Source organism: Dendropsophus ebraccatus, chromosome 12 (genome assembly GCF_027789765.1).
Source record: "Dendropsophus ebraccatus isolate aDenEbr1 chromosome 12, aDenEbr1.pat, whole genome shotgun sequence".
Lineage (NCBI taxonomy): Eukaryota > Metazoa > Chordata > Amphibia > Anura > Hylidae > Dendropsophus > Dendropsophus ebraccatus.
In genome coordinates, this window is record NC_091465.1 from 88,022,429 (window position 1) to 88,043,570 (window position 21,142).

The 21,142-nt window shown below is 48.4% G+C and overlaps 1 protein-coding gene and 1 long non-coding RNA gene across 5 annotated transcripts in view; one reads left to right on the forward strand and one right to left on the reverse strand.

The window, feature by feature from the left end:
• IGSF21 (immunoglobin superfamily member 21) overlaps positions 1-21,142 on the forward strand; it is a 426,683-nt gene that overhangs the window by 199,926 nt on the left and 205,615 nt on the right. The gene's annotated exons all lie outside the window — the stretch shown is intronic.
• Positions 4,911-7,264, reverse strand: LOC138770078 (uncharacterized). The gene is made up of 3 exons (XR_011359389.1): positions 7,204-7,264; positions 5,490-5,631; positions 4,911-4,986 (listed from the first exon to the last, which is right to left on the reverse strand). It is a non-coding gene; the product is annotated as an uncharacterized lncRNA (long non-coding RNA).

Here is a 21,142-nt window from a genome sequence, read left to right on the forward strand (position 1 = left end):
TATAGGCTTTATGGGGGAATCTTACAGATGCTGTGGTCAAGCTGAACAGATGGTGAGACAGGAGCGTCCAAGCCACATGGAAGACCGCACTCTCAACGCCATATTTATATCTGTCAAACAGATGGGTGAATTGGATAAAATTCAGTTTGTTTCATGTTCTTGTCAACAAAGTTTGGGAATTCAATGCAGGGGAGCAGGGTGGCTGCAGAATCTGGAAAAGTACAAAGTGTGGTGAGCAAGCAATGAAAATGACAATGGCTGCCCTGACAGATCTGAGGAGATGGCGGAGAGCCGAGGGGCTGCCGCTACCGGCCTCGTCCTGTCATCCATTCCTCTACATCCACCTCACCATACTGACGTTATGTGCCTGTTATCAGGTGTGCCCGGAAACTATTGATTATCTATTGGTGATAATATCCGGTGCTCAGACTCTTGGTTCTTACATTGAGTCTGCAGAACAAAGACTCGCTGTTACCTTACAGGGAGATATCGTTTATGATTGAAACTGTTATTGCACCATCAACAGCGAACACAGGAAGCCGGGGAAAAGCTGCAGATCGTGCACAAATAGCAATCTGACCGACGCATTTCACTGGCAAAGGGCCCCCAATAATAAAGCATCGGAAGACCGGGGAAAACCTGCAAGTCGTGCACAAATAGCAACCTGACCAACGCATTTCACTGGCAAAGGGCCCCCAATAGCGAAGCACAGGAAGACCAGGTGAAAACATAACCTGACCGGCGCATTTCACTGGCAAAGGGCCCCCAATAATAAAGCACAGGAAGACCAGGGAAAACCTGCAGATCATGAACAAATAGCAACCTGACCACTGCATTTTACTGGCAAAGGGCCCCCAATAGCAAAACTAAGGAAGACTGGGCCAAACATAACCTGACCGCTGCATTTCACTGGCAAAGGGCCCCCAATTGCAAAGCAGAGGAAGACTGGGTCAAACCATTGAACATGTCAAAATACTACAAAAAAGTGCAGGCCTACCCAATCCTGAACTCTTGGGTGATACCAAATGGTTCCTAGATCTTTTAAGAATATTATATTTCTATTGCATATGCATTAACAGCTGTGTTCAAACATGTACCTGTGCGTTTTAGAAAACTTCTCATGGACGTTAATATTTTTTTTAAAAAGTATAATATTTTGTGGCTATTTCAATCTGGACCAAAAAACGTGGTTGGCCACAATTCGACCGGATCAAAACAGACATGTATTTTTCTTTACAGGTTTTTTTTTACCATACAACCTATAAATAATGTAATACTGTCCTTACAGTAATTCTAGCTGCGTTCACACTGTACTCCCTGGTGATTGGTTACAGGCGCAGTATACAGCCGTCTCCACCAGCTCTTCGCTATTCATCCCAATAATTCAGCTTTAATAGGACACGGACGCTGTGATCTTCTGTCCTGGTAACAAATTCCTTTTTCTGGAACATCATCTAAAATACTCCCCCTACTGGCCGTCTGCCACATTACAGCTATAGACTGTGCAGTCTCCCATAGGGGTTTATTGAGTTACACAATGAGGACGATGAGTTCTGTATAAAGCTCTGTCCTCAGAACACCATAGAGCATGTGGGCGACAGTAGTGCTTTATGATCTAGGCCAGGCACCAGCAGTACTACGCTCTACATTTCATACAAGTTTGCAGCATCATATTCTCATTGTTCCATTAATGCTTTATTGAACGTAACACGAGCTACAATGTTGTTATATGCTTGAACTAGTGGAACACGGAAAGAGAACTGATAGGAAGGAGAAGATAAAAGGTCAAGAGAATAGACCGCCACGAGGAGAGGACACTGGTCCCAGGTCAGCGGACGCCGCGGTTATACACCTGCATGCTCTCCACCAGACAGGACTTAATAAAGATCCTGGGGTATTGGAACATCTTTGTTTGCACAAGACAGGAGGTGTTATCCTTGTCCCGGCTGCTTGTTGTGATCCTTAGATCTCCAGCCACCGAGCAATTACACAGGAAAAAGAACTCCAGATGCTCCACAAATAACCTGTATATAACACTACAGGTTATGTATAATATCTGTCAGTCCAAGCCACAGTCACCCGGTGAAGACAGTCCATGAAATAAATAATACAGCTGCTATATGCCAAAATATATTATACCATACCATCTAGATGACAAAATATTAAAGCTATAATACTTCCCCTATATAAAAAAATATAACTACTATAATCTATAGTGGAGAGAGCGGTTGCCGGCACCACGTGAAACACAGACGTCTCGGACCACTGAAAAGTGGCAACACGTAGCTCCCACGTTATGAAAACAGACCCTTGGAGGTGCTCAACTTAAATGCAGAAAAAACGCACAGTGTGAATACTGGTAAGGAAAAAACAGTTGGCACTCACCGCTTGGGGTCGTGAAAATCTTTAATGAGATGAACGTGGTACACTCAGCTTGGAAGGGGGAAGGTGGTAAAGGCAGGAAGCGTCACTGATACAACGAACGTTTTCGCCCTGTGCCGGGCTTCGTCTGGTTGTGTTTTTTCCTTACCAATAACTACTATAATAATGCCCCTATATACAAGAATATAACTACTATAATACTGCTCCTATATACAGGAATATAATTACTATACACATATACTATATACTATATACTATGCACAGCACCCTTGGACCTCTCTCTCCCTGCCCTGAAGTTGCCTGTATGATGACATCTTGTAAATAAACCACGATTACTGCATTAACCCGGTGAGTGCCACTGGTTTCTACTGTCTATCTCAATGGCTTGTGCTTATATAATTACTATAATACTGCTCCGATATACAGGAATATAACTACTATAATACTGCCCCCTATATACAGGAATATAACTACTATAATACTGCTCCTATATACAGGAATATAACTACTATAATACCGCCCCCTATATACAGGAATATAACTACTATAATACTGCTCCCTATATACAGGAATATACTACTATAATACTGCCCCCTATATACAGGGATATAACTACTATAATACTGCTCCTGTATACAGGGATATAACTACTATAATACTGCCCCCTATATACAGGAATATAACTACTATAATACTGCTCCTATATACAGTAATATAACTAATATAATAAAGTTCAAGAAGAGAAACACGTAGTAGCACTCACCCTTTCTTCAGCTTAGCGGCTTTATTACATTCACAAGTTGCGGGGAGGGGAAGGATTCAGGTGTGTGCGCGTCCTGGGACGGCCGTTTCGGGGATACGCCCCCTTTGTCGACCAGGTGACAAAGGGGGCGTATCCCCGAAACGGACGTCCCAGGACGCGCACACACCTGAATCCTTCCCCTCCCCGCAACTTGTGAACGTAATAAAGCCGCTAGGCTGAAGAAAGGGTGAGTGCTACTACGTGTTTCTCTTCTTGAACTTTGGTATACCTTGCCTCTGTAGTTTGCACCCCCACCCAGCAGCCACATTCACACTCATTGTCTGGCTCAAGACCGTTCCATAGATCCAATCCACAGGAATATAACTACTATAATACTGCTCCTATATACAGGAATATAACTACTATAATACTGCTCCTATATACAGGAATATACTACTATAATACTGCCCCCTATATACAGGGATATAACTACTATAATACTGCTCCTATATACAGGAATATAACTACTATAATACTGCTCCTATATACAGGAATATAACTACTATAATACTGCTCCTATATACAGGAATATAACTACTATAATACTGTCCCCTATATACAGGGATATACTACTATAATACTGCCCCCTATATACAAGAATATAACTACTATAATACTGCTTCTATATACAGGGATATAACTACTATAATACTGCTCCCTGTATACAGGAATAAAACTACTATAATACTGCTCCTATATACAGGGATATAACTACTATAATACTGCTCCTATATACAGGGATATAACTACTATAATACTGCTCCCTGTATACAGGAATAAAACTACTATAATACTGCTCCTATATACAGAAATATAACTATAAGGCTATGTTCACACTACGTAAATGTACGGCCGTTGTTGCCATTGGCGGAGTGGAACATTGCCTTATCTGCTATTGGATTCCGGCCGGAGTGTACACACATCGTATGCGCTCCGGCTGGGATCCCATGCGGACCCGCAAATAACTGACATGTCGGTTTTCTGCGGCCGCAATTGAATGAATTGTGGCCGCAGAAAGGTCTGTCAGTTCACACAATGAAGCGAGCCGGCCGGGAGGATCTGGGCAGAGAACGGCCGTTCCATGACCCGGACAGGTTACGGAACGGCTGGTCTCTTTACCTTGTGTGAACATAGCCTAACACTGCTCCTATGTAACCGTTAGTATGCACATAAGAAGCTGTGTGAGTTACATGTATGACTGTAATATATACCGTATATAGTGTGTATGTTGTCGTGTATCTCCTGTCATCAGGCTTCGGCCCCCGCTCGTTCTTCCTCTCTCATTTTGCAGTCGGATTTCTCCAGATATTAATGTTCCTTTGGATGAGACTATCGGAGGGTATTAGGGAAATCTCGGGTGACTTGCGGTATTTGATCCTCTGCTCCTCGGATTACATGGGGATTCTTGGTAAATGTCTGTGTCGTTATAGATGGTATTTGTGCTATATTAGAGTCTATGATGGTGCGGCCTCTTGTATTGCAGCGCTGGGGCCCTGGATCACGTTTTCTGGCTCCCGGTAGAGCCCGCTCTGTCACGCTGTGTTCTGAGCGAGCGATCCGCGGCCACGACAGGAGAATTCCTTCTGTAAATCTCTCCCCTGTAACCTGTCCTTTGTTTCATCATGGTGTGTCAGTAATTTATGACAAGTTTCACTACAGTCGGCTGCTCTCAAACATCATCTATCCAAGCATGGCGAGCGCCGGAGGGCCTGCAAAGAACGCAGCGCAACAAATCTGAGAGAAACCACTCACCGGGGGAGTCCGGGCCGCGCTCACCCATCAGGAATGGACAGCGGCTGCACCTGCCAGGAACACAGGGGCATTACTGTCACCGCTGATAGCAGCAGAAAAACTGCAGGAGGCAATCACACGTAACGTGCTGAAGACACAGGAAAACAAATACGAGTGCCGCCCTCCCATCATGCCTCAGGACCAAGCCAAAGATTCACATATAATACATGCAGCCATGCCATGAATTCTGGCTGAAATCCACAATGGAAGTGATCTGCAGTGTGTGTTGTCACCTGAACATAGCTCCATGACCCCTCTACTGCCAGTGTAATGTATAGTAGGTGGCGTCCTAGTATAGAGGTTGCATTGGGGCCCAGTACTGTGTCAGGCACCGGGACATGTGAAGTGTTGGAATAGATGTTGCGATGTTGCGTTCAGATGGTATGTCCATCATTCCGGTTATGTTAGGTGGCTATTGGGGATAAATGGGGTGTGGGGACATTCCAAATGCAAATGTGGGGGGGTGATTACGTACAGTTACATCCAGTGACTGACAGGGGGCATTGTCTCTGACCTTTAAATATAATCTTTTCTTCATTAGGCTCAGAACGCCATGACGTCTTGGGTTCTTGGTCACTTCTCTTACCAAGGTCCTTCTCCCCCAGTGGTTAGTTTAGGGACTGGCATCTCCGAGATGGTCAGGAGCACTGATAGCCCTAGAGCAGAATGTCATGTGTTATAACAGAGGCTCTGAGTACTCATGTCCATAACAGTTTTCATGTATATATAGTAAACACTTGTAAACTTTTCTAAAATTCTATTTTCACATTCTTGTTTATGGGGCATCGAGAGCCGGATGATGATAGGGAAACTTATGAGTCTGCAACATTACACACATGAAGTTTCTATGTCAGGGCTCCTTCACCTAGAGACAGGATGAAGCTGTATCTTATAGGATACACTAAGGTTGTATATTGTGAGTAAGGCTAGGTTCACACTGCGTTTTCAGCATCCGTTTAACGGATCCGTTTTTTTGCAAAAAACGGATTGCAAAAAACGGATGCATTTGTGTGCATCCGTTTTTCCATTGACTTCCATTATAAAAAAAAAACGGATGCGTTTTTTTTTACGCACAATAAAGTACTGTTGACACTACTTTTTTGACCGCTAAAAAAAAACGGATCCGTTAAACGGATGCTAAAAACACAGGGTGAACCTAGCCTAATGTAACAGAGATTCTGTGTCACTGATCTATTACTAAAAGTCAGGATGAAGCTGCATCTCATTGTAATACACAGAGACTCTATACAGTGAGTTATGTAGGTGTGTGTGGCGTGTATTCATGTGGTTGGCATGAGTGTGGCATGTATTCTTCATGTGGTAGGTGTGTGTGTCGTGTATTCCTTATGTGGTAGACCTGTGTGACGTGTATTCTTCATGTGGTAGGCGTGTGTTTGGCGTGTATTCTTCATGTGGTAGGTGTGTGTGGCATGTATTCATCATGTGGTAGGTGTGTGTGGCGTGTATTCATGTGGTAGGCGTGTGGTGTGTATTCTTCTGGTAGGCGTGTATTCTTCATGGGGTAGGCGTGTTTGGCGTATATTCTTCATGTGGTAGGCATGTGTGGCGTGTATTCATGTGGTAGGCGTGTGGTGTGTATTCTTCTGGTAGGCGTGTATTCTTCATGTGGTAGACCTGTGTGGCGTGTATTCATGTGGTAGGCGTGTGGTGTGTATTCTTCTGGTAGGCGTGTATTCTTCATGGGGTAGGCGTGTTTGGCGTGTATTCTTCATGTGGTAGGCATGTGTGTGGCATGTATTCATGTGGTAGGCGTGTGGTGTGTATTTTTCTGGTAGGCGTGTATTCTCCATGTGGTAGGCGTGTGGTGTGTATTTTTCTGGTAGGCGTGTATTCACCATGTGGTAGACGTGTGTGGTGTGTATTCATGTGGTTGGTGTGTGTGGCATGTATTCATGTGGTAGGCATGTGTGTGGCGTGTATTCATCATGTGGTATGTGTGTGTGTCGTGTATTCATCATGTGATAGGTGTGTGTGTGTGGCGTGTATTCATCATGTGATAGGTGTGTGTGTGTGTGTGGCGTGTATTCATGTTGTAGGTGTGTGTGGCGTGTATTCTCCATGTGGTAGGCATGTGTGTGGCGTGTATTCATGTGTCATGTATGTGGTGTTAGCGGCGGGTGTGTTCTGTATTTTGGTAATACGTGGCTTCTGCCCCCGGTTATCCGTGTCTGGTGTTAACCCTTTCCTGTGGTGGTGCTCAGCCTTACCTATGGAGTAGCAGGGATAATGATAGGTACGGCTCCTCGGCACCCGGAGCTGCAATTAGCTGTCAGAGACGAGGAGAAAGATTAGCGCACTTTAATGGAAAAACTGCCCCCCTCGTGTAACGTCTTAAATTACTTGGCTTCAAAATAGAAACAGTGCGGCGGTGTTAACTCAGCGCGAGCGGCGGCGGCTGCACCCATAGGACGAATTCATTAAACTTCAAACTCATTTACAACCTATTCTGAGTCCAGGAGATGATCCTGGCCCAGGCCTGCCCCTAATGCCCCGTCCGGGGGCTTCTGATGACATCATCAGGCGGGATAATGAGATGTCAGACACGTACGAGCGCTAAGTGGCTGTATGGAAGGACGGACGCTTATTATACATCCCATTCCCTGATATATCATAGACTGTACAGCCGTGCCGGGGGGCAGAGCTGCAGTGTAAAGCACCAGGTACAGTCAGGGCAGACGTATGATCTCAGACCGTCTTAATCTGTAGAAGATAATGGTGCTAAATCACTGACCATATCCGAGCGGGCCGAGATAAAAGCCGCTCACACTGAGGACGATAAATAGCGGTGATCATCCACCGGAGAACAGAACATCCTCATCGAACAAGAGAAGGACGAACGGAGAGCACAAAGCGGCGAGAGATTCCTGGGAACGCTCCCCACGCCGGCCCAGCTCTGCTACATCCAGTGCACAATGGTCTGCTACAATTCATCCATATTATTATATATGATTGTACTGGGATAAAACCCACTGGCTGTTTGACCTCTGTCGCCTCTCCTGACCTTGGCTTGTGACATTGAGTGGCACCGTGACCTTCATCTATGAGGCTGCGGATACAATGTCTCTTATATTGTGATACATTAGAGAGAGCGCCCGGTTACCTGTGAAAGAGAGGCAGAGAGAGCATCTGTGAGAGGCGGAGAGAGAGTGTCTGTTACCTGTGAGAGAGATATGGAGTAGAGCGCCTGGTTACCAGTGAGAGACGAGCAGAGAGAGCGCCTGGTTACCTGTGAGAGAGGGGGAGAGAGCGCATGGTTACCTGTGAGAGAGGCGGAGAGAGCGCCTGGTTACCTGTGAGAGAGGAGCAGAGAGAGCGCCCGGTTACCTGTGAAAGAGAGGCAGAGAGAGCATCTGTGAGAGGCGGAGAGAGAGCGCCTGGTTACCTGTGAGAGAGATATGGAGTAGAGTGCCTGGTTACCAGTGAGAGACGAGCAGAGAGAGCGCCTGGTTACCTGTGAGAGAGGGGGAGAGAGCGCATGGTTACCTGTGAGAGAGGCGGAGAGAGCGCCTGGTTACCTGTGAGAGAGGAGCAGAGAGAGCGCCCGGTTACCTGTGAAAGAGAGGCAGAGAGAGCATCTGTGAGAGGCGGAGAGAGAGCGCCTGGTTACCTGTGAGAGAGATATGGAGTAGAGTGCCTGGTTACCAGTGAGAGACGAGCAGAGAGAGCGCCTGGTTACCTGTGAGAGAGGGGGAGAGAGTGCCTGGTTACCTGTGAGAGAGGCGGAGAGAGCGCCTGGTTACCTGTGAGAGAGGCGGAGAGAGCGCCTGGTTACCTGTGAGAGAGGAACAGAGAGAGTGCCTGGTTACCTGTTAGAGAGCGTCAGAGAGAGTGCCTGGTAACCTGTGAGAGATCGGCGAAGAGAGCACCTGGTTAACAGTGAAAAAGGCGGAGAGAGCACCTGGTTACCTGTGAGAGAGGGGGAGAGAGCACCTGGTTACCTGTGAGAGAGGGGGAGAGAGCGCCTGGTTACCTGTGAGAGAGAGGCCGAGAGAGAGTGCCTGGTTACCAGTGACAGAGGAGCAGAGAGAGCGCCTGGTTACCTGTGAGAGAGAGGCCGAGAGAGAGTGCCTGGTTACCAGTGACAGAGGAGCAGAGAGAGTGCCTGGTTACCCATGAGAGAGCGGCCCCATGCCATCACCCATGCTGCTGCGGATATGTTCTCTCTTGTATTGTGATACATCCTGTCCGTATCCGTCAGGTGCGGCTGCCATTCGCTTCACGCCTCTCGCGACCCGCGTCCGTCACATTCTAGCGGATACTGGATCGGTTCCTTACTGGTGTGTGGAGAATTCTCCCGTTTCGGAGGCTGCTGGACCCTTCAGTGCCGGCTTTGGTCCTGCTGTAATCTTCTCCCCGACCCTGTTGCTCGGCAACCGTCCATTCATACTTTTACTGCTGTTCCAAAGCCGTCGCTTTATGTCAGGAGAGCGTCCTCGGCGTGTTATCCTGCCGACAGTAACGTCTATTTATGTGCCGGCTGATAGCCGACGTCTAACAAGGGCGGGCGGCTTATCAAATGCAGATTTTAAATTTGAGGAGTTATTTTTTTATTCCTCACAGGTTTCAGGATCTCTGCTTGATGTCAGTGAAATGAAACCTTTGCTTTTTACCTCCATACCTGCTGCTGCTGACCTCATATCCCTTACAGCCCAGGGGTGCACAACCTGCCGCCCTCCAGCTGCTGCAAAACATGGGTACAGACTATGGCTTATGGCTGCATCCATATTTTCCAGGACTCCCTAGGGCGCCATCCAATTTCTCCAGCCACTGGGAGTTAAATGCAGAGCGTTCGGGTTGAGAGAACGTTGCAGAACCTTGTACAGTTCAGTCCGCTCAGCGCTCGTCTAGAATGATTGGGTCACTGATAGCTTAGCCGCGTTCTCCGAAACCAATGGTCAGTGTTGGATTGTCATCTGGAAGATGGATGCCGCCCCAGGGGGTCCTGGAAAACATGGACACTCATCGGCTGTGTCCATGTTTTTCTGGCGGCCCCAGGGCTGCATCCAACTTCTTCAGATGCCGAATGTTGCAAGCACAAACTTTTTCCAAGTCTGCTCAACGCTAGTCACCGACTGCTGCACAACTCCCAACATTCCCCAATAGCCGAGCGCCGCAGCTTTGGGGACACTGTCGTACCTGGTTGTCATGCATGAGGAGAGTTGTAGTTTAGCGTATCCGGCTGTCTGGTCTTGATACAGTTTGCGATAGACGGACATTCACAATGAGAGTGTCAGGAACTCACCTGACCTGGCTCCTGCGGCGTCTTCCCCGGCCTCTGCTCCGGCGGCCGGCTTGAGAACGCGCCGGAGCTCCGCCCGCCGGAGCAGAGTGACGTCACGGAGACCCGACGGCGTCCCTAGTAACCGGGGACGCCGCGGTCTCACGTGACAGTCTGTCAGCTGACCGGCCAGCGCAGCTATGCGGCTTGTGCAGGCTGAGTGGCAGATCGCTCTGCCAACACAGAACCATGAACCTCTTCCAATACACGGAGCCGGAGATTCGGCGGTACAAACAAGAGAGACTCAGGAGTGTTATGGGGGGCCATACTCTGAGACTGCGTGACGAGAGTCACTAAGTCTGGTTGCAAAACCGATACTACAACACCAGGTTTCAGTATCGTATCGACATGGTTTTCGGGCATACCTTCAAAATCAAAGCTGCGGGAGAGGGCGTCAGCTCTGATATTACGAGAACCGGGTCGATAGGTGATTTCAAAGTCAAACCTATCAAAAGTATGCCAACAAAAGACGCATATCTGGCCATCAATATGTTGTAGGTGAGAAAGTCTGGCTCTCAACAAAAAACCTTAAATTGAGAGTCCAATCAGGAAAACTGGCACCCAAATACATTGGGCCATACATGATCGTAGAGGTTATTAACCCAGTAACTTTCAGGCTTAAACTACCATCATCCCTAAAGATTCATTCTGTTTTTCATAAAGCCTTGCTGAAAAAATATGTGCCACCAGTGTTTCTGTCACCTCCTCCTGCTCCGCTAGTCGTCCAGGGTGAACTGGAGTATGAGGTAGAGAGAATTCTAAACTCTCGGTGGGTGCAGGGTTCGTTACAATACCTAGTCCACTGGAAGGGTTTTGGACCAGAGGAGCGTACATGGGTGGCAGTTAGAGATATACACGCTCCTCAGTTAATCCGACGATTTCATACCCAGAATCTGTCTAAACCCGGTCCAATGGATAAGGGTCCTGAGGCCCCTCATAAGAGGGGGGGTAATGTCAGGAACTCACCTGACCTGGCTCCTGCGGCGTCTTCCCCGGCCTCTGCTCCGGCGGCCGGCTCGAGAACGCGCCGGAGCTCCGCCCGCCGGAGCAGAGTGACGTCACGGAGACCCGACGGCGTCCCTAGTAACCGGGGACGCCGCGGTCTCACGTGACAGTCAGTCAGCTGACCGGTCAGCGCAGCTATGCGGCTTGTGCAGGCTGAGTGGCAGGTTGCTCTGCCACTTGGTCTGCAGCACCGCAGCTGCAGTGAATTCTGGATCAGGAGACCGGACCAATCAGTGTCTGGTCTGGGCTCCTGGTCCAGTATAAAGTAATGTGAAAGTCAGCTGGTAATTGCTGGCTATTAGTTGTTCTGATCCCAGCTCCCCTTGTCCTTCTCCTGCGTATCCCGTCCTAATCCCTTCTGCCTGACTGCTCGTGTTCTGACCTCTGCCTGACCTCCGACTATCCCTTGTATTCCGATTTTGTACTGCGTTGCCTGTGTGGTTTGACCCGGTTTGTTTGACTATCCTTTATTGTGTTTGTCTGTCCGTGCTGTTCTGTGTTTCACTTACACAGTGTAGGGAACGCCTTCGTGGTTGTCCGCGACCGTTTAGGGTCGGCCGAGGCAATTAGGCAGGGCCAGTGGTGGGTTCAGATTAGGGCCCACTGTCTCTGTCCTGTCTGTTCCAGCCTGTCCTGACAGAGAGATCCTGATTACTGCTGAGCATGCCACACTGAAACAAACCCTCAGCTGTGCAGGCACTCAGGTAAGACATGGATTTGTAAACCTACTGACAGCAGATGACTATAGTGAGGCCCCTGGATATCTGCGTAGTGGTCCCTGTGATATCACTGGGGTTTGGTGTGTGGGTTGTATATATTGGGGGGGGGAGGTTACTGTATTGGGGTGCAGTAAGTCAGTGTAATTGTGAGCGCAGCATTTCTTTAGTGAGTCGGAGGAATTGTGATCTCTGGCCGCTGCCTCCATTCTTCTGTGTGATTAGTGTATGAGAGGAGGACGGCGGCCGCTCAGCTCCTCACAGCACGCCGCTGAAAATGCTTTCCCTTTATGTCTCTCCGCGGCCTTCAGGCTGGAGACGCTAATACAGAGTTTTGGGGAAAAGATCAGTGGCGGCCCTATTGTCATCCTCTCCCCGGAGCCGCCGCCATCCTGCGGGACCATTATCGCTTGATGTTCCTCTAATTGGCGCCATTATCATCCGCTTCGGCCTCTATTGTCCATATCCAGACTTGTAACTCGGCAGCGGAGATGTGCGCTATAACCAGGTGTAAAACTGTCTCTGCGAGAGCGCCTGGTTACCTGTGAGAGAGAGGCAGAGAGAGTGCCTGGTTACCTGCGAGAGAGAGAGATTGCGAGAAAGCGCCTAGTTACCTGTGAGAGAGAGGCAGAGAGCGCCTGGTTACCTGTGAGAGAGAGAGGCAGAGAGAGTGCCTGGTTACCTGCGAGAGAGCGCCTAGTTACCTGTGAGAGAGAGGCAGAGAGAGCGCCTGGTTACCTGTGAGAGAGAGGCAAAGAGAGCGCCTGGTTACCTGTGAGAGAGAGGGCCTGGTTACCTGTGAGAGAGAGCGCCTGGTTACCTGTGAGAGAGAGGGCCTGGTTACCTGTGAGAGAGAGGCAGAGAGAGCGCCTGGTTACCTGTGAGAGAGAGGGCCTGGTTACCTGTGAGAGAGAGCGCCTGGTTACCTGTGAGAAAGAGGGCCTGGTTACCTGTGAGAGAGAGGCAGAGAGAGTGCCTGGTTACCTGTGAGAGAGAGGCAGAGAGAGCGCCTGGTAACCTGTGAGAGAGAGGGCCTGGTTACCTGTGAGAGAGAGGGCCTGGTTACCAGTGAGAGAGAGGCAGAGAGAGCGCCTGGTAACCTGTGAGAGAGAGGGCCTGGTAACCTGTGAGAGAGAGCGCCTGGTAACCTGTGAGAGAGAGGGCCTGGTTACCTGTGAGAGAGAGGGCCTGGTTACCAGTGAGAGAGAGGGCCTGGTTACCTGTGAGAGAGAGGCAGAGAGAGCGCCTGGTAACCTGTGAGAGAGAGGGCCTGGTAACCTGTGAGAGAGAGCGCCTGGTAACCTGTGAGAGAGAGGGCCTGGTTACCTGTGAGAGAGAGGGCCTGGTTACCAGTGAGAGAGAGGGCCTGGTTACCTGTGAGAGAGAGGGCCTGGTTACCTGTGAGAGAGAGGGCCTGGTTACCTGTGAGAGAGAGGGCCTGGTTACCTGTGAGAGAGAGGGCCTGGTTACCTGTGAGAGAGGCGGAGAGAGCGCCTGGTTACCCGTGTGAGAGGCAGAGAGAGCGCCTGGTTATCTGTGAGAGAGAGGCAGAGAGAGAGTCTAGTTACCTGTGAGTATACACCTGATGTACCTGGTCTGCGCCCCTTATAAGTGTATACACCAGGTCTTCACTCCCTATAGGTGTATACACCGGGTCTGTACCCCCTATAGGGGTATACACCGGGTCTGCACCCCCTATAGGAGTATACACCAGGTCTGCACCCCCTATAGGTGTATACACTGGTTTTGCACCCCCTATAGGAGTATACACTGGGTCTGCACCCCCTATAGGAGTATACACCAGGTCTGCACCCCCTATAGGTGTATACACTGGTTCTGCACCCCCCATAGGTGTATACACCGGGTCTGTACTCCCTATAGGTGTATACACCGGGTCTGTACCCCCTATAGGTGTATACACCAGGTCTGTACCCCCTATAGGAGTATACACACCAGGTCTGTACCCCCTATAGGAGTATACACACCAGGTCTGTACCCCCTATAGGAGTGTACACACCGGGTCTGCTCCCTCTATAGGAGTGTACACAGGGTCTGTACCCCCTATAGGTGTATAGACCGGGTCTGCTCCCCCTATAGGTGTATACACTGGGTCTGCACCCCCATAGGTGTATACACCGGGTCTGCTCCCCCCATAGGTGTATACACCGGGTCTGCACCCCCATAGGTGTATACACTGGGTCAGCACCCCCTATAGGAGTATACACCGGGTCTGTACCCCCTATAGGTGTATACACCGGGTCTGTACCCCCTATAGGTGTATACACCAGGTCTGTACCCCCTATAGGTGTATACACCAGGTCTGTACCCCCTATAGGAGTATACACACCAGGTCTGTACCCCCTATAGGAGTATACACACCAGGTCTGTACCCCCTATAGGAGTATACACACCAGGTCTGTACCCCCTATAGGAGTATACACAGGGTCTGTACCCCCTATAGGTGTATAGACCGGGTCTGCTCCCCCCATAGGTGTATACACTGGGTCTGCACCCCCATAGGTGTATACACCGGGTCTGTACCCCCTATAGGAGTATACACCAGGTCTGCGCCCCCTATTTCATCATGTCGGACCCCACACGGCCCCCGTCTGCACATGGCTGCTTCTTACTGACCCCTGGAAATTACCTGACTCTCCGTCCCCGCCAGCCTGCACGCTCCATGTACGGAACGCCTCCGACTCAGGGAAAATGGTTTCCTCTCCCTCCTCTGCTGTGTATCTGGAATCCTGGAACATGGACAGGAAATAATGCGGGAGGTTTTTCTAGGTCAAGCGGAACGAGCCCGTAACCGACACCTCCGATCTGCGCGGTAATTGAGGTCGCTTGTATTGCAATTAGAATCAGGTGGAGGTCACCCCGCCGCGCTCTTCCGGGCCGCCGCTCCTCGTATTACATCTTCTCACTAACCGGGCCGGCATTCATATTTGCATGACAAAAGTCTGATTGTCTCCATTCATTCCGTCCTGTTCAGATGATGGCAGAATCCTGCTGGAGGTAACGGAATGGGACTCTAGAGTGCAAGCTTCTCTGCCGAGGACCGGACATCAGCAACAGCTGCTCTTGTTCTATAGAGCCCATGGAGCTGCTTTCTGGCTGTTGCTAAACTACGATACCCACATGCTCAGACAGTCATCGGACGTCTCTGCTTGCTGGGAGTTGTAGTTTTGCAGCAGTTTTGGCGATCAATGCCATAGAGATTGGTCCTGACCTCGAGAACATGCCAGGGCTCCCTGCCTCCCCAGCCTGGAGCCTGTTACCTTCCCTCTCCTATACAGGTGTGTAACCTGATCTCTCAGTCCATAGTGAATTGGTTCAATTTACTTTTTTTCTTCTTTTTGAATTTCCTTGATGCAACAAAGTGCTCACTCAACCACTATTGTAAGTCCTCTCCAAAAGGGGAGACACTGACTTGTCACCAAATCCTGTGACTGTAGCCTCTCCCGCCAGACTTCTGTGCTCCGGGAGTGTGTACAGGGAAACAGCAGGCCAGGGGTACCAGATACAGTGGTGCCTCCTAGATGAATGGTGTGGCCCCACGTCAGTAGGGCCCCCAGCTGTGCTGGATGGAGCTATAGCTGGAGGGGCCGCTTTCTGCTGACGGATAATCGGCCTCCTTTATTGCTGACAGTCTGAGTGTATTGTTGTGCGCTCCCCGCGCTTCGCCGCCATGAATTATGCAGAGTCCGGGAGTCGTCGGCTCATGCAGCTCGGGGGCAAATATCCTCGTTTTTATACAACAGTAAGAAAGTTGGATAAATTGCATAAACGGCACAATGGCGCGTTCTATTCCTGGAGGAGAGATAGTGAGAGCGGCAGATGAAAGAGATTGGGAGCAGCCGAGGTGAAAAAAAATGAGACAACCGGAGATAGCGGCGAAGGAAGCTAAAGACTCCGCCACCGAATCAGATACCATCATCTGTGACTAACAAACAGGAGCGCCAAACACTGGAGTAAGATGGTGCCAAAGGAATATGGTAATGTGTGCCAACATGGAAGATGGTGCGAAACACTGGAGGAAGATGGGGAATGTGCCAACATGGAAGATGGCGCCAAACACTAGAGGAAGATGGGGAATGTGTGCCAACATGGAAGATGGTGCGAAACACTGGAGGAAGATGGGGAATGTGCCAACATGGAAGATGGCGCCAAACACTGGAGGAAGATGGAAATTGTGCCAACATGGAAGATGGCGCCAAACACTGGAGGAAGATGGGGAATGTGTGCCAACCTGGAAGATGGTGGCAAACACTGGAGGAATATGGGGAATGTGCCAACATGGAAGATGGCGCCAAACACTGGAGGAAGATGGGGAATGTGTGCCAACATGCAATATGGCACCAAACACTGGAAGAAGATGGGAATGTGTGCTAACATGGAAGATGGTGCCAAACACTGGAGGAAGATAGGGAATGTGTGCCAACATGGTACAAAACACTAGAGGAAGATGGCGCCAAACACTGGAGGAAGGTGGTAATGTATGCCAGCATGGAAGATGGTGCCGAACACTGGAAGAATATGGGGAATGTATGCCAACATGCAAGATGGCGCCAAACACTAAAGGAAGATAGGGAATGTGTGCCAACATGGTACCAAACACTGGAGGAACATGGGGAATGTATGCCAACATGGAAGATGGTGCCAAACACTGGAGGAAGATGGGGAATGTATGCCAACATGGTACCAAACACTGGAGGAAGATGGTGCCAAACACTGAAGAATTATGGGAATGGGCCAATATAGAAGATGGTGCCAAACACTGGAGGAATATGGGGAATGTGCCAAAATGATGAAGATGGCGCCCAACACTGGAGGAATATGGGAAATATATGCCAACATGGAAGATGGCGCCAAACACTGGAGGAATATGGGGAATGTATGCCAACATGGAAGATGGCACCAAACACTGGAGGAAGTTGGGGAATGTGTGCCAACATGATGAAGATGGGGCCAAACACTGGAGGAATATGGGGAATGTATGCCAACATGGAAGATGGTGCCAAACACTGGAGGAATATGGGGAATGTATGCCAACATGGTACCAAACACTGGAGGAATATAAGGAATGTATGCCAACATGGTACCAAACACTGGAGGAAGATGGTGCCAAACACTCGGGGAATATGGGGAATGTGTGCCAACATGATGAAGATGGCGTCCAACATTATAGTAGTAGCAGTATAGTGTGGTATACATTGCCCCTATAGTAATAGCAGTATAGTGTGGTATATATTGCCCCTATAGTAGCAGTATAGTGTGGTATACATTACCCCTATAGTAGCAGTGTAGTGTGGTATATATTGCCCCTATAGTAGCAGTATAGTGTGGTATATATTGCCCCTATAGTAGCAGGATAGTGTGGTATATATATTGCCCCTATAGTAGCAGTATAGTGTGGTATACATTACCCCTATAGTAGCAGTATAGTGTGGTATATATTGCCCCTATAGTAGCAGTATAGTGGGGTATACATTACCCCTATAGTAGCAGTATAGTGTGGTATATATTGCCCCTATAGTAGCAGTATAGTGTGGTATACATTACCCCTATAGTAGCAGTGTAGTGTGGTATATATTGCCCCTATAGTAGCAGTGTATTGTGGTATACATTGCCCCTATAGTAGCAGGATAGTGTGGTATATATATTGCCCCTATAGTAGCAGTATAGTGGGGTATACATTACCCCTATAGTAGCAGTGTAGTGTGGTATATATTGCCCCTATAGTAGCAGTATAGTGTGGTATACATTGCCCCTATAGTAGCAGTATAGTGTGGTATATATTGCCCCTATAGTAGCAGTATAGTGTGGTATACATTACCCCTATAGTAGCAGTATAGTGTGGTATATATTGCCCCTATAGTAGCAGTATAGTGTGGTATACATTACCCCTATAGTAGCAGTATAGTGTGGTATACATTGCCCCTATTGTAGTAGCAGTATAGTGTGGTATACATTGCCCCTATAGTAGCAGTATAGTGGGGTATACATTACCCCTATAGTAGCAGTATAGTGTGGTATATATTGCCCCTATAGTAGCAGTATAGTGTGGTATACATTACCCCTATAGTAGCAGTATAGTGTGGTATATATTGCCCCTATAGTAGCAGTATAGTGTGGTATACATTGCCCCTATAGTAGCAGTATAGTGTGGTGTACATTGTCCCTATAGTAGCAGTATAGTGTGGTATACATTGCCCCTATAGTAGTAGCAGTATAGTGTGGTGTACATTGCCCCTATAGTAGCAGTATAGTGTGGTTTACATTGTCCCTATAGTAGCAGTATAGTGTGGTATACATTACCCCTATGGTAGTAGCAGTATAGTGTGGTATATATTGCCCCTATAGTAGCAGTATAGTGTGGTATACATTGCCCCTATAGTAGCAGTATAGTGTGGTATACATTGCCCCTATAGTAGCAGTATATTGTGGTATACATTACCCCTATGGTAGCAGTATAGTGTGGTATACATTGCCCCTATAGTAGCAGTATAGTGTGGTATACATTGCCCCTATAGTAGCAGTATAGTGTGGTTTACATTGTCCCTATAGTAGCAGTATAGTGTGGTATACATTACCCCTATGGTAGTAGCAGTATAGTGTGGTGTACATTACCCCTATAGTAGCAGTATAGTGTGGTGTACATTACCCCTATAGAAGCAGTATAGTGTGGTATACATTGCCCCTATAGTAGCAGTATATTGTGGTATACATTACCCCTATGGTAGTAGCAGTATATTGTGGTATACATTGCCCCTATAGTAGCAGTATATTGTGGTATACATTGCCCCTATAGTAATAGCAGTATAGTGTGGTATATATTGCCCCTATAGTAGCAGTATAGTGTGGTGTACATTGCCACTATAGTAGCAGTATAGTGTGGTATACATTGCCCCTATAGTAGCAGTATAGTGTGGTATACATTGCCCCTATAGTAGCAGTATAGTGTGGTATACATTGCCCCTATAGTAGCAGTATAGTGTGGTATACATTACCCCTATAGTAGCAGTATAGTGTGGTGTACATTGCCCCTATAGTAATAGCAGTATAGTGTGGTATACATTACCCCTATGGTAGTAGCAGTATATTGGGGTATACATTGCCCCTATGGTAGTAGCGGTATAGTGTGGTATACATTGCCCCTATAGTAGCAGTATAGTGTGGTATACATTGCCCCTATAGTAATAGCAGTATAGTGTGGTATACATTACCCCTATAGTAGCAGTATAGTGTGGTATACATTACCCCTATGGTAGCAGTATAGTGTGGTATATATTGCCCCTATAGTAGCAGTATAGTGTGGTGTACATTACCCCTATAGAAGCAGTATAGTGTGGTATACATTGCCCCTATAGTAGCAGTATATTGTGGTATACATTACCCCTATGGTAGTAGCAGTATATTGGGGTATACATTGCCCCTATGGTAGTAGCGGTATAGTGTGGTATACATTGCCCCTATACTAGCAGTATATTGTGGTATACATTGCCCCTATAGTAGTAGCAGTATAGTGTGGTATACATTGCCCCTATAGTAGCAGTATAGTGTGGTATACATTGCCCCTATACTAGCAGTATAGTGTGGTATACATGGCTCCTGCACATCCATCATGCTTTGCACTCGGTGGGGTTCCCTCCACGTCCTCCATCATTATTCTTCCTCTTATAGCTGACGCCTCCTCCTCCCCTGTGGTATAGCCCTGACACTGTAGATTTTCCGCTGCTTTGCTCTCATGACTGATCTGTGTAGTGATATCATCAGACGCCATGAGACCTGCCTGGGGATGAGTATCACATATGGTGCACAGAGCGCCCCCGGCAGGTCATAGGGGTCCTGTTAGTCATGTGACCCCTGGAGGAATCCTGGGGATGGATGTGATTCCATGGCATCGGCCCCCGTGGTTTCTACAACCTTCAAGATTTTCCCTCCAACATTTAAGCTGTGATTCATCTTGGGTTCTGAGAATTTCCTGAGCCCAGAGGGAGCACATTTCCTGCTGCACCATTACTTCCTGAGCTCCAGGCCCCGGGGATCCGCCTGATATGAGGCATGTGGGCCCGCTCTTCTGTGGATAATGTGCCGTCCTTATGGGATGGAAAACTCTACCGCTTATTATTGTATTTCACCATGTCTGCTTGCTGTCAGTGAATGAAGCCGGCACCCACCCTGCCCCCACCCAGCACTGAGCGTTTATCATCATGCTCTTAGGGATCTTCTGTCTTTTACTTTGTGACAGTGTATCAGCGCCTGAAAATGTATCAAAACTGATTCTAACAGGCTGGAGTCCCATGGGGCCACATTTGATGACCGGCGGCTGAAGAAGTTGGATGCCGGGGAACCTCATAGGCTACAATGACAGGCCATAGGCTACAATGACAGGCCATAGGCTACAGTGACAGGCCATAGGCTACAATGACCGGCCATAGGCTACAATGACAGGCCATAGGCTACAGTGACAGGCCATAGGCTACAGTGACAAGCCATGGGCTACAATGACAGGCCATAGGCTACAATGACAGGCCATATGCTACAATGACAGGCCATAGGCTACAGTGACAAGCCATGGGCTACAATGACAGGCCATAGGCTACAATGACAGGCCATATGCTACAATGACAGGCCATAGACTACAGTGACAGGCCATAGGCTACAGTGACAGGCCATAGGCTGCAATGGCAGACCATAGGCTTCAATGGCAGACCATAGGCTACAATGACAGGCCATAGGCTACAATGACAGGCCATAGGCTACAGTGACAGGCCATAGGCTACAGTGACAGGCCATAGGCTACAGTGACAGGCCATAGGCTACAGTGACAAGCCATAGGCTACAATGACAGGCCATAGGCTACAGTGACAGGCCATAGGCTACAATGACAGGCCATAGGCTACAGTGACAGGCCATAGGCTACAGTGACAAGCCATAGGCTACAATGACAGGCCATATGCTACAATGACAGGCCATAGACTACAGTGACAGACCATAGGCTACAATGACAGGCCAAAGGCTACAATGGCAGACCATAGGCTACAATGGCAGGCTGTATCCTGTAATGATAGGCTGTATCCATGTTTTCCCCATCTCCTTAGGGCTACATCCCACCTTTTCAGTTATCACATGTCCCATGGTCAG